Genomic DNA, 12,458 nt, shown 5'->3' with positions numbered 1-12,458 from the left:
GGTTCACTACTCTCGTTCCACAAAAACCAAAATGTCTGGACAATATCCTTGAGCTGCTGCTTCATGTCCATTCTGCCGGCTTCTCCTCACGTGGCGTCAGTCTGCCCTTACTTAGTAAGTGACCGTTTTAGTTTAACTCAGCTTTGAGAAACCAGTATCCCGGGAGGCAGGTAAAGAGGATCGAAGATGACTAAAAGAATGGTCCTCAGCTGGGAGAGAGGACTAAAATACAGGAAGGGCAAATTTCAAAGAGAATGGCTGGCAGCAGCCCACGCCTCAGAGAGGTCAGGGAAGCTGAGATGTGTTCCCCGGGCTTGGCAGTATTGAGGTCAGTAGTGAACTGCTGAGGCAGAAACCACGTTACGGGGAGGGGCGAGTGGCAGGTAGGAAATGTGGACGGGGCAGCTGGATGAATGGACCTTGGAGCTCAGAGAAGAGGTCTGGGCTGGAGGTACAGATGGGGAATTGGTCTGTTTTAGGTGACCATTGAATCCATGGGTCTAGATTTAGTCACTTAGGGAAAGAGAGTGAAGAAAGAACAAGCAGAGCTAGGGCCCAGCCTTGAAGAACCATAAGGTTACAGGTAAGGAAAAGCACCGTCAAAGACAGAAAAGGGATAGCCAGAGAGGAGGTGGGAAACCGGCAGACTCCAATACTCCCTAACCTGAAAAATTGAAGAAGGCAAAGGAAGTGGCCATTAGGGTTGGACGCTGCTGGAAGGTCAAGTGTGATGCCGGAGAAAAAGGCCATGGTTTTCAAATCTCTGATGACCTGGAATTACAGGGACTGGAAGCCAGACTAGGTTGAGAATGGTTACAGCATAAGACGTTTGGCAGTGAGAAAAATGGAGACAGGTAAATGGCGGTGCGGAAGGATTATTTTAAATACGAGAACTACCAAAGCATGTTTAGAAGCCAAAAGGAAACCTCAGAAAGACCCAAGGGAAGCGATTGTCAGCTAGGTCTCCTGGGAAGGCAGGTGAAAGCAGGGCAGCACAGGGGAGAGAAGGAGAAGCAGGAGAAGCAAGAGAAGCAATGCCCTGCAGCCAGGCCTCTCGAGGCTATGTTCCCATCAACACCTCCCTCGTTTGTTCTACTCACCCTCAACCGTGCTTCCCTATGCCCCTTAACATTTTTCCATTTACATATTCACTTCAGCAAACACTGATCACCGGCAGTAGGCTAGGCCCCGGGGGTCCAGGACCCGAGTCCTTGTCTTTGAGAAACCATGGTCTGGTGGTGGCAAGAAGCAACTAGAAATAACCAGAGCGAGGTGCACCATGTAAGGAGGGCTAGGATGGCACGGCCAGGTGTGGGCCGCACCTGCCCCTAAGCTGCCAAGTGTTGCTGGAGAAAACCCCTCAACCAGATCAACCGGTGGGACTACAGGAGGGCCCTCCGTCCTGCCCAGCAGTTTAAATCTCACCGCCTTCCTTTGCCGCAGGGCCACCTCGCTCTCCCTGGCGGACTCCCCTGGCTCTCCTGGGAAGGAGGGGGCAAGGACCACTTCCTCATAACTCATCATTTAAGGTCTGTGTGAACACCAGCTGCTGCAAACAACAGGAAAGAAGCATTCGTTCTGTTTTTGCCTACTTCAGATAAAGGTTCAGTTTGTTTTGGGGGGATAACAACAGGACGGAGACAGCTAAGACGCTGGATATCAGAACATCCGTGGAACACCTCCTGCGTGCTGGCACGAAGACTACAGACTATGGTGGTAGCGAACGAGGTGCCCGCCCTCGTGATACTTACAGCCCCGGGGGCGCTTGCTACTCTGGTGGACAGTGATGCAAGGGAGGCAGGCAGAAAAATTCAAAGAGCGAGGTCAGTGGGGTTAGGTCTTCAAGGCAGTGACAAATGGATGGCTTTGGGTACTCAGGCCTTCAAAATCAGGACCCGCACCCCTTTTCCCGGCAGGCAGATAGCAGGTAGTCCCGAGGTAGTAATTCAGCTCGTAATTAGTGAAGATCTAACTCTGTGCTATTCACAGATGCTACCTTTAATTCCACAGGAGGAAACTTAGTAAGAGTTTTATAGCCCGTTTGTTGCTATACAGAAACTCTGCACGGTTTTTTTTTTTTATAGAAGATTTTATTTATTTGACAGAAACAGCGAGGGAGGGAACACAAGCAGGGGGAGTGGGAGAGGAAGCAGGCTTCCTGCTGAACAGAGAGCCCAATGTAGGGCTCAGGGTTCGATCCCAGGACCCTGGGATCATGACCTGAGCCGAAGGCAGACATCTAACGACTAGGCCACCCAGGCACCCCAGAAACTCTGTATGTTTTATCTTTTTATGGGTCCTGCCCAGAATTTTCTTTATAATCTCTGGGGCTGTATTCCATACCACAAAAATCTATTACGACCACTTACGTCATTAAAGAAAGCAAGGTAGCAAAGTTAGGTTCCCATGTGAATTCTTGGAGAGAATATATTGACAGTTACATACATAGGATTAGCCATCCTTAGAAAACTCACATTTATTCAATCACCAAATAATTTTCAGTAATTATCAAGTTCCTACTATGTCCATTATTACTGTAATGTATGGCATAACATCTGTATTTCTAGACTTTTTGAGTATCTCTGGCCCTGACCACCCCCCTAACCTCAGATGCAGCTGTCTACTAGACATCTATGCCCAAATGACCGCCATGGATCTCTGGTCCCAAACTGAACTCAGGTTCCTCCCTGTCCTGTTTCATCGAGGATGTCAACCCCCTACTACCCACTAAGCACTGAGGGTCGCACTTGACTCCATCCTCACTCCCTATAGCCAATCACTGTATCGTTTGTCCAATTCCTGTCCCCCCAACTCCCTTCACTGCCCTTGTGCGGGTTCCCATTATTCATTCATTCATTCACTACTTCTTTTTTTTTTTTTTTTTATTTGTCAGAGACAGAGGGAGAGAGAGTAAGCGAGCACAGGCAGACAGAGAGGCAGGCAGAAGCAGAGGGAGAAGCAGGCTCCCTGCCGAGCAAGGAGCCTGATGTGGGACTCGATCCCAGGACGCTGGGATCATGACCTGAGCCGAAGGCAGCCGCTTAACCAACTGAGCCACCCAGGCGTCCCCATTCACTACTTCTTGAGCGTACACCATGAGCCATGTATGTTCTAGACTTCGGAGTTCCATCAGTGAACAAAACAAAATTCCTGCCTTCATGGAGCTTATATTCAAGTGGAGAAAGTAAATAAAACAAGCAAAATAAGCATTATCAGAAAGTGACAAGTGCGGGGCTCCTGGCAGGCTCAGTCAGAGCATGTGACTCTTGATCTCCGGGTTGGGAGTTCGAGCCTCATGTCCGGTGTAGAGATTACTTAAAAAGAAAGTGGCAGGTGCTTGAGAGAAATAATAAGTCAGGAAGGGGTGCCTGGGTGGCTCAGTCGGGCGTCTGCCTTCGGCTCGGGTCGTGATCCCAGGGTCCTGGAATCAAGCCCCAAGTTGGGCTTCTTGCTCAGCAGGAAGCCTGCTTCTCCCTCTCCAGCTCCCCTGTGCTTGTGTTCCCTCTATCACTATCTATCTGTCATAAATTAAAAATAATAATAATAATGTCAGGGAAAGGGAATATGATGTTCATGGTTGGGGGTTGAAAGGCCTAAATGAGAAGGTGACTTCGGAGTAAAGACTTGAGAAGGAAATGAGGGAGCTAGCTCCATGGGTATCTGGGGGGTACAAGCCTCCAAAGGAAAAAGTATGTGAAAAAGGGGTAGGAATGTGCCTGGCCTGCTCAGGAACGGCAAAGAGGCCATGACAGCTGGAGTAGAATAAGCAAGGAGAAGGTGTGCCAAAAGGGATGGAGTAAAGTCAGAGAGCTAATGGGGGCAAGATCCTACAGGTCAGAGTCAAGACTTTCCTTCCCAGTGATATAGGAACCACCGCAAAATTTTGAGCAGAGGTGTGATATAATCTGACTTGATCTTTTAAAATAAAAGGATCACTCTGGCTGTTGTGTTGAAAACAGACCAACGCAAGGGAAACAAGGACAAAGGATAAGCTATTGCAGTAATCCAGTGGAGAAATGATGGTCGCCTGGCCCCGGATGGCGGCAGTGGAAGTAGCCAGAAGTGATCACATTCCGAACATATTTTGTAGCTAGAGCCCACGGAATTTGCTGACTGATCAGATCTGGGGGGTGAGTCAAAGATTAAGCAACCGGAAGGATGGAAAAAGAATTCAGATTGGGAAGACTTCAAGAAAAGTGGTGTGTGTGCGTGTGTGTTTGGAGGTGCAGGGGGCTACCGGGGGCGCTCAGTTGTGGACATGTGAAGCCATGAGACTGAGATCACTGTGACAGTAAGCACAGATTGAAGGGAAGAGATTCGAGGGCTGAGGTCTGGAGCGCTCAAGCATTTAGACGTGAGATAGAGAGCCAGAGAAAGAAATTCTGAGGAGCAGTCAGCAAAAGAGGGCCTTATTTCAAGTGAAGGCAGTATTTCAAGGAGAAGTCAACTAAGACAAATGTAGCCGATAGGTCGAATAAGATCCTAGCAGAGAAATTAACTTAGGATTTAGCAACAGAGAGGTCACTGGTGATCTTGGGCAGTTTCTGTTGGAGTGATAGGTGAAAACCTGATTGGAGTGCATTCCTGAGAGGACAGGCACCCACTAGGATGCCTATCAAATTATTTTTAGGGCATGGGGCACCTGGGTGGCTCAGTGGGTTAAAGCCTCTGCCTTCGGCTTGGATCATGATCCCAGGGTCCTGGGATCGAGCCCTGCATCGGACTCTATGCCTAGCAGGAAGCCTGCTTCCTCCTCTCTCTCCCCCTGCCTCTCTGCCTACTTGTGATCTCTGTCTGTCAAATAAATAAATAAAATCTTTAAAAAATATAATTTTTAAAAATTATTTTGGGGGCACCTGGGTGGCTCAGTTGGTAAGCATCTGCCTTCCACTGGGGTCATGATCCCAGAGTCCTGGGATCGAGCCCCGCATCGGGCTCCCTGCTCTTCGGGGAGCCTGCTTCTCCCTTTCCCACCCCCTCTGCTGTGTTCCTTCTCTCGCTGTGTGTCTCTCTATCAAATAAATAAATAAAATCTTTTAAAAAATTTAAACAATTATTTTTAATGGGAAATAACCAGCATCCGCAAGGATGTGGGAAATCAGAACTCTCCTACATTACTGGGAGGAGTATAAAATGGTGCAGCAAATGTGGAAAAAACAGTCTGGCAATTATGCAGAAGGTTAATCGTTAAGTTGATAAGAGATCATAGGACCCAACAATTCCACTACTAAGTATATACCTCAAATCACTGAAAACAGGTACTCAAACAGATAACCGCATGCCGGCGTTTACAGCACGATTCACTATGGCCAAAAAATGGAAGCCGTCCTAGTGTCCGTCAGCTGACCAACAAAATGATAACGTCCATGGGGCGGGATGTTGTTTAGCTGTAAAAAGGAACAAAGTAGTAACACATGCTGAGGACAGAGAAGAGGCTCGAAACGCCATCCCGGCCACAGGCTGGCCAGCTGTGGACCACACCTGGTCGCTGCCCTTGTGTATACAGCCTGCAAGCTAAGAAGGGTTTTTGCATTTTTATATGGTTGAAAAAAAAATCAGAAGAATCGCTTGCAACAGCCACAAATTCTCTGCAATTCAAATAGCGCCCGTAACTAAGATGTTATTAGGACGCGGCCACACCCCTCGGTGTCCTAGTGTCTGGCTGCAACCGCGGAGTTGAATGGTCGCCTGGGAAGTTTAAGATACTTACCAATGGAGGAGTTATCCAGCCTCCGGTCTAGGCCCTTGCTACTTGAAGTGTGGCTCCACGGCCCAGAAGCACACGCATTACCTGGGAAGTTGTCACAAATGCAGACTCCAAATCTGTATTCTGCCAAGAACCCCAGGTGACTCGTGTGCGCCCAAGAGCCTCGGGAAGCACTGCTCTAGGAGAATGGGAGAGAGGCTGGATGAGAAGGACGTAGGGCCAGGGCTGGGGGCAGCCGAGGCGGTGAGCGGCAGGAGGGTGAGAATGGGCTAACGCCAAGGTCAGAGGTATGGCGAGGGATCGAGTGGCTGCGGAGTGGGGAGGACACGATCACTGGAGGAGAGGAGGCAAGCGGCTGGGGGCATCCACATGCATGTTGCACTCCCCGAGAACTGGGACAACAGGGGTGTCTGAGAGAGAGCCAGCGAGGAAGGAGCTAAGTCGGCAAGGAGTGGGAGGGAGAGACTCAGGAACCACAACAAAAGAGAACACAGCCCCAACCCCCTCCATGGGTCTCTTTGTTTCCACTCCTACAGCTGCCCCCATCTGCTCTCCACACAGCCTCCCGGCAGGATCTCTCTAAAACACCTTTGTGAGTGCCGCTTACCTTCCAAAGCTTTCAGTGGCTCCCATTTGCCTTCAACTGTTATTTTGAAACCATACTGAGGAACCTTCTCGGCTGGGCCAAAGTGCTTCAGGGGTTCCTCAAAACAAGAAGTGCCCAGGCCAAACAATGAAGATGTAAATTGCCCCAAGGAGCCCGTTCCTGTATGTTGGCTGGTTGATGTATTAGACCCCATTCATTCATTCTTCAGATGTTTACTGAGCACCTTCTGTGAGGCACAAGTCTGGGCTCAGGGAAGATAGCTGCGAACAAAATACAAGACCTCACAGGATTTTCATTCTAGGGAGGGAGGCAGACAAGAAAAAAAGAAAACATATGCCAGCCAGATATGGTCTATGGAGAAGACAAAGCAGGAGTAGGGGCAGGGAATGCTGGGTCGGGGAGCAGAAGCTGCCATTGTAGACAGACCAGTGGTTAGGGAAAGCCTCACTGGGAAGGCGACATGCGAATCAAGCCTTAGAGAGACTGACGGAAGAAGCTTCCAGATAGAGGGCACAGCGAGTGCAAAGTCCCCCCTGAGATGGGATCGTCACTGGCCAGCACGGCTGAAGCAGAGTGAACTGAAGGCAAGAGTGGCTGGAGAAGTCAGAGGTAGGGATGGGAGGTTCTGATAGAGTGTGCCCCTTGCAGGCCACTGTAAGGACTTGGATTGTCATCCAGAGTGAGGTGACGAGCCATTAGAGCCACTTTAATACAAGTGACACAATGGGACAGGTTTTTAATAGGATCACTCGGGTTGCTGTACTGAGAAGAAACTGGAGGGGGGTAGGGTCAAAAAAGGGAGGAGAGGGGTGCCTGGGTGGCTTAGTTATTAAGCGTCTGCCTCGGCTCAGGTCATGATCCCAGGGTCGTGAGATCGAGCCCCGCATCAGGCTCCCTGCTCAGTGAGGAGCCTGCTTCTGCATCTCTCCATCTGCCCTTCCCCCTGCTTGTACTATCTCTCTCTGTGTCAAATAAATGAGTAAGGAATCTTAAAAAAAAAAAAAAGGAGGAGAAGAAGTAGTAGTAGTAGTAGTAGTAGTAGAAGTAGAGGTCAAAGTCGAAGTCGAAGTCGAGGTCACAGCTTGTGGGCCTCCAGGATCAAGCTCAGCCTCCCGGGCCTGCCCTGGGGGGCCCGGGATACCGGGTCAGGGTCTGACACCTTTGCAAACATAGAGTTCCCTCTTCCTGGAAAGCCATCCCTCACTTCCTTTCTCTGCCCCTTCCCATTCCTTCATCAGGATTTCCCTCAGGCAGCCACTTCTCTGAAGACCTTTTCCCTGACCTTCTCCTGCCTGGGCTGGGGAAAGGGGTGCTCTGTGCTCTCCCAGGATCCCATTCACCGCTCGCAGCACATGGGCCACCCTGGGCTGGAAACGATAGTACCGTCCATCCCGCTACTGCACATGGTACGGGCATGCGACTTGTCCAGCGAGTGCACACTTTCATTCCGCATCCTCTCCGCTTCCTCCAGAGGCCTTCACCCCCTGCACAAGGCCGGGGTGCCTCATTTCCTGCACTCCACCCCACCTGCCATGCGCTCCCTCGCTCTCGTCCATCCCTGTCACGGGCTCCCTCTTGTATGTGCAGGCTGCTTTTATCATAGGAAGACGGGGTGGGGCTTATTCAAATGATATGAATTTCTGAGGTGTCATGAAAATGAAAATATTCAGCGAGCACCTGGGTGGCTTAGTCAGTTGAGTGGCCGACTCCTGGTTTCGGCTCAGGGCACGACCTTGGGGTCATGGGATCGAGCTCCGGGCAGGGCTCCATGCTCAGCAGGAGAGTCTGCTTGAGATTCTCTCTTTCCCTCCCCTTCTGTCCCTCCCCCTGCTCCTGCTCGCTCGCACCCCCTCTCTCAAATAAATAAATAAATCTTAAGGGGAAAAAAAAAAGAAAATATCCAGATATTTCCCCAAAGAAACAATGGAGGGAGAACTCAGAAGCTAAGAAAAATTACCTACGGGGATGAAATAGCCAATGGGGTGGCTGGGGCTGACTGGGATGGCAGAAAAGTCATCTGTGAACCGTTTCATCTACAGCTTTGTCTGTAGACCCGGGTCGATGTGTTTTGAACTTTACATTGAAACAGAACACCCACACAGAAAAGTGCACAGACCCAGAGGGTACAGCTAGATGAACCATCACAAAAGCGAACACACCCGTGGATACAGCACCCAGAGCGAGGAACGGAATATGACCAGTGCCCCCCACCCTGCAAGGGATCACCAGTACCCTGACTTCTCATGGCACAGGGTCCGTTCTACTGGCGTGGGTCTTTCCGTAAATGGAATCATACAGCGCTCGCACCTTTGTACCACGTGCTTGTAGATGTTTATGAGATTAGCGCCGCCACCCTGGGTAGTTGGGAGTTTGTTGTCATTGCTGGAGAGGAAAGGGTGGCAAATGTTTTAGTCTCTCTTTTTTTTTTTTAAGATTTTAATTATTTATTTGACAGAGAGATCACAAGTAGGCAGAGAGGCAGGCGGGGAGGGGGGGAGCAGGCTCCGCCGAGTAGAGAGCCCGATGTGGGACACGATCCCAGGACCCCGAGATCATGACCTGAGCCAAAGGTAGCCGCTTAACTAACTGAGCCACCCCCGCGTCCCAAATATTTACAGAATTTAGAAACTTAATCTACAAAAAACATTGTCTCTTCATGTTTTTTGTCTTCCCTCCCACTGCAGGAAATGACTGTTCTTTCCAAGGGAAGCTCCTCTCCAATGCCCTTCAGCCTGCCATGTGTTCCCACTATACCTGCACTTCCTTGCAACTTTAATCTCTCTCCTTCCCATCTTCTTCTGCACAGATCTACCAAAAACAACCAGCTCTTGAGCTCACTACCCTAAGGATCCTTCTTTATCTCCTTCTCTTCATGCGTGCAAACATCTTAAAAGCATCTCCGTCCCCTCAAGCCCCGCCCCACCTCACTGCTCACTCTCTCCCCTTCTCACCACCTTCCTTGCCTCCCATCTGTAGGGGCCCACCTTTCACAGGCACCAGGGAGCACCTGAGGGCAAATCCTGGCACCTCTTCACAGCCCTTGTCCCTTCTGACACCTGTGGGACCCAGCTCTGCTAGATTCTGGTCCCCGAAACTTGCACTCTGGTGACATGCTGCGCCTTCGGCTACAGCGCTCTCCTCCCCAACTGCCCATGTCCTCATCCCACCTGTATTCATCTGCTAGGGCTACCCTAACAAAACGCCAGACTGGGTACAACAAACGACTGAAACTTCTCATGGTTCTGGAGGCTAGAAAGCCACAGTCAAGGCATCAGCGGGTCAGGTTTCTCCTGAGGCCTGACTGGCTTGCAGAGGGCTGGCCACCTTCCACTGTGTTCTCACATGGTCTCTGAGCGTCCCTGCTGTCTTCCTGTGTGTCCTACTCTATTCTGATAAGGACACCAGGCCGATTGGACTAGGGTCCACAGGAGCAAGGCTTATCTTAACTAATTCACCTCTGTTAAGGCCCTCCCTCCAAATAGTCACATTCTCAGGGACTGGGCTAGGGCTCCCACGTACAAATTATAGGGGAACTCAAGTCAGCCCATAACACCACTGTCCCCCTTCTAAGGCTGGATTCAAATGCTACCTCCTCCCCTTAGCCAGCAATCAGCACCCCTTCAACATTCTTGTAATAGTTTATTTGGTTCCTAGCACTGTCTGCCCTGTTACAACACAAGGGAATGAAATTAATCACGGCTGCCGTGTACAGAGCTGGACGGCAGTCATGGGCCAGGTGGATACGAACGCAGGGCTTCCTAGGTGCTTGACGTGTCTGAGCGGTGACCGCGAAGCCTTGCCAGAGCCCTGGGAGTTAAGTAGTAATGTTTATCCCCATTTTCCAGAAGAGAGAACTGAGGCATGGACAGGCTGGGTGATGGATCCAAGGTCACGTGGATTGTGCGTTGCGCTGTTGATATTCGAACTCCGGGCATCCTGGCTTCAGAGTCGGCCAGCCTTCACTTAGTGCCCTTTTCAGTTCAACAGACACCCGGGCCTACCATGTGTCGGGCTTGGGTCTTGGTGCTGGGGGTACGGAAGCAAACAAATCTGACCAAAAAAAAAACAAACACAAAAAACAAAAAAACAAAACACAAAACACCCTGCCCTCATGGAGGCTTGTGGTAATGGGACAGTTCTGTATTTTATCATGGTGGTAGTTCCGCGAGTTACACATGGGATAAAACTATATAGAACCAGACATACACACACACAGAGAAGTGCATATATAACTGGTGAATTCTGAGTAAGTTCTTTATATTGTTCCAATGTCAATTTCCAATGTCAATTCTCCTGTCAATTTACATTAGTGAAGCAAGACACGGACCCTCCAACAGGCTGAGTGGAAGGTGCACAGGACTTCTCTGTAGGTTTGGGGGAGTTCTCATGAACCCCCGATTATTTAAAAATAAAAAGTTTAAAAAAGGGGTGCCTGGGTGGCTCAGTGAGTTAAGCCTCGGCCTTCGGCTCAGGTCATGATCCCAGCATCCTGGGATCGAGTCCCGGGATCGAGTCCTGCATCGGGCTCTCCGCTCAGGGAGGAGCCTGCTTCCTCCTCTCTCTCTCTCTGCCTGCCTCTCTGCCTACTTGTGATCTCTGTCTATGAAATAAATAAAATCTTAAAAAAAAAAGTTAAAAAAAACCTCTCTGCCCCCACTGAGATTCATTCCGACGTGGAATTAGATGACCAATAAGTGATATGACAGGCGGGAAGGTGCTAAGTATTACCGAGAAAAGCAGGGAGTGGGGCTATAGAATGTTGGGGGGAGTGGTCTCTCTTAACTGGAGACATCTAAGCCTTGACTTGCAGGACATGAGGAGACCAGCCACGGGCTACCTGGGGAAATGGGAGTCCCGAGCAGGGAGAAAACCTAGGACTAAGGCTGTGAAGAGAACTGTGTCTGGATTGTGTAGGGAAGGGCAAGGAGGTCCGTGAGGCTTTAGCAAACTAAGAGTTAGAATAGCAGGAGGTTGGGTCGGAGAAGTAAGGTAGTCCAACCAACTGGGTAGGGCTTTTCAGGCCATGGAAAATTCCTGTACTTTAAAAAAAAAAAAAGATTTTATTTATTACTTATTTGACAGAGAGAGATGCAGCAAGAGAGGGAACGCAAGCAGGGAGAGTGGGAGAGGGAAAAGCAGGCTTCCCACTGCGCGGGGAGCCTGATATGGGGCTCGATCCCGGACCCCAGGATCATGACCTGAGCCGAAGGCAGATGCTTAACCAACTGAGCCACCCAGGCGCCCCTCCTGTACTGTCTTTTATTAGGAGAGGGATGGGGAGCCACTGGAGAGTGTTGAGCAGAGGACTGATGTGATCTGCCTTAGGTCTCAAAAGGGTCACTCCAGCTGCTGTAGAGAAGCCAGAACAGAAGAAGGGAGACCAGCGAGGAGCCTTAAAATTATCTAGGTGAGAGCGGGTGGCTTGGATCCGTGCAGAGGTGATGAGAAGTCCTCGGGTTCTGGATACATCTCCAAGTCAAGCTGACCAGATTTGCTGACAAACCCGATGCGGGATGTGAGAGAGAAGAATGGAAGATAAATTGTAGCCCAAGCCACAGGAAGAATGGAGGTGCCATTGTTTTAAATGGGGGACTTTGAGGGACCCTGTTGGGTGGGTGGGGGGAGGAAGATCAGGAGGTCTGTTGGGGACATATTAAGTTTAAGGCATCTAACTGGATATTAGACGTGTAATTGACATCTAACTGGATGTTGGGAAGGTAGCAGGAGTTCAAGGAAGGTCCAAGCTGGAGATATATGTTTGGGTATCATCAACCAAGAGAATTTAGAGCCTTGATATTGGATGAAATTGTCAAAGGAGGGAGTGTATATAGAAAAGAGAAGAAGTCCAAAACTGAACCTTGGGGCTCTCTAATGTCAAAAAGGAGTTGAAATAAGGAAGAATCAGCAAAAGAAACAGAATGGGTAGCATGCAAGGCAGAAGGAAATCCAGGTAGAATGAAGCCCCTATAAAGCTGTAAGAATGAAAAAGATGATTTACCCTCCCCGGTACCTGCTCTACCTGCTCCCGGTGGCCCTGAGGGGACACAGGCTGAAGAGTAAGAGTCAGAGGGGGAGCTGGAGGGGGAGCGGAGGGGGAGCGGAAGGGGAGCGGAAGGGGAGCGGAGGGGGAGCTGGAGGGGGAGC

Source organism: Lontra canadensis, unplaced genomic scaffold, assembly GCF_010015895.1.
Source record: "Lontra canadensis isolate GAN:19392208 unplaced genomic scaffold, GSC_riverotter_1.0 scaffold81, whole genome shotgun sequence".
Classification (NCBI taxonomy): Eukaryota; Metazoa; Chordata; class Mammalia; order Carnivora; family Mustelidae; genus Lontra; species Lontra canadensis.
The sequence above is the reverse complement of the archived record's forward strand: the minus strand, read 5'-3'. Positions refer to the sequence as shown.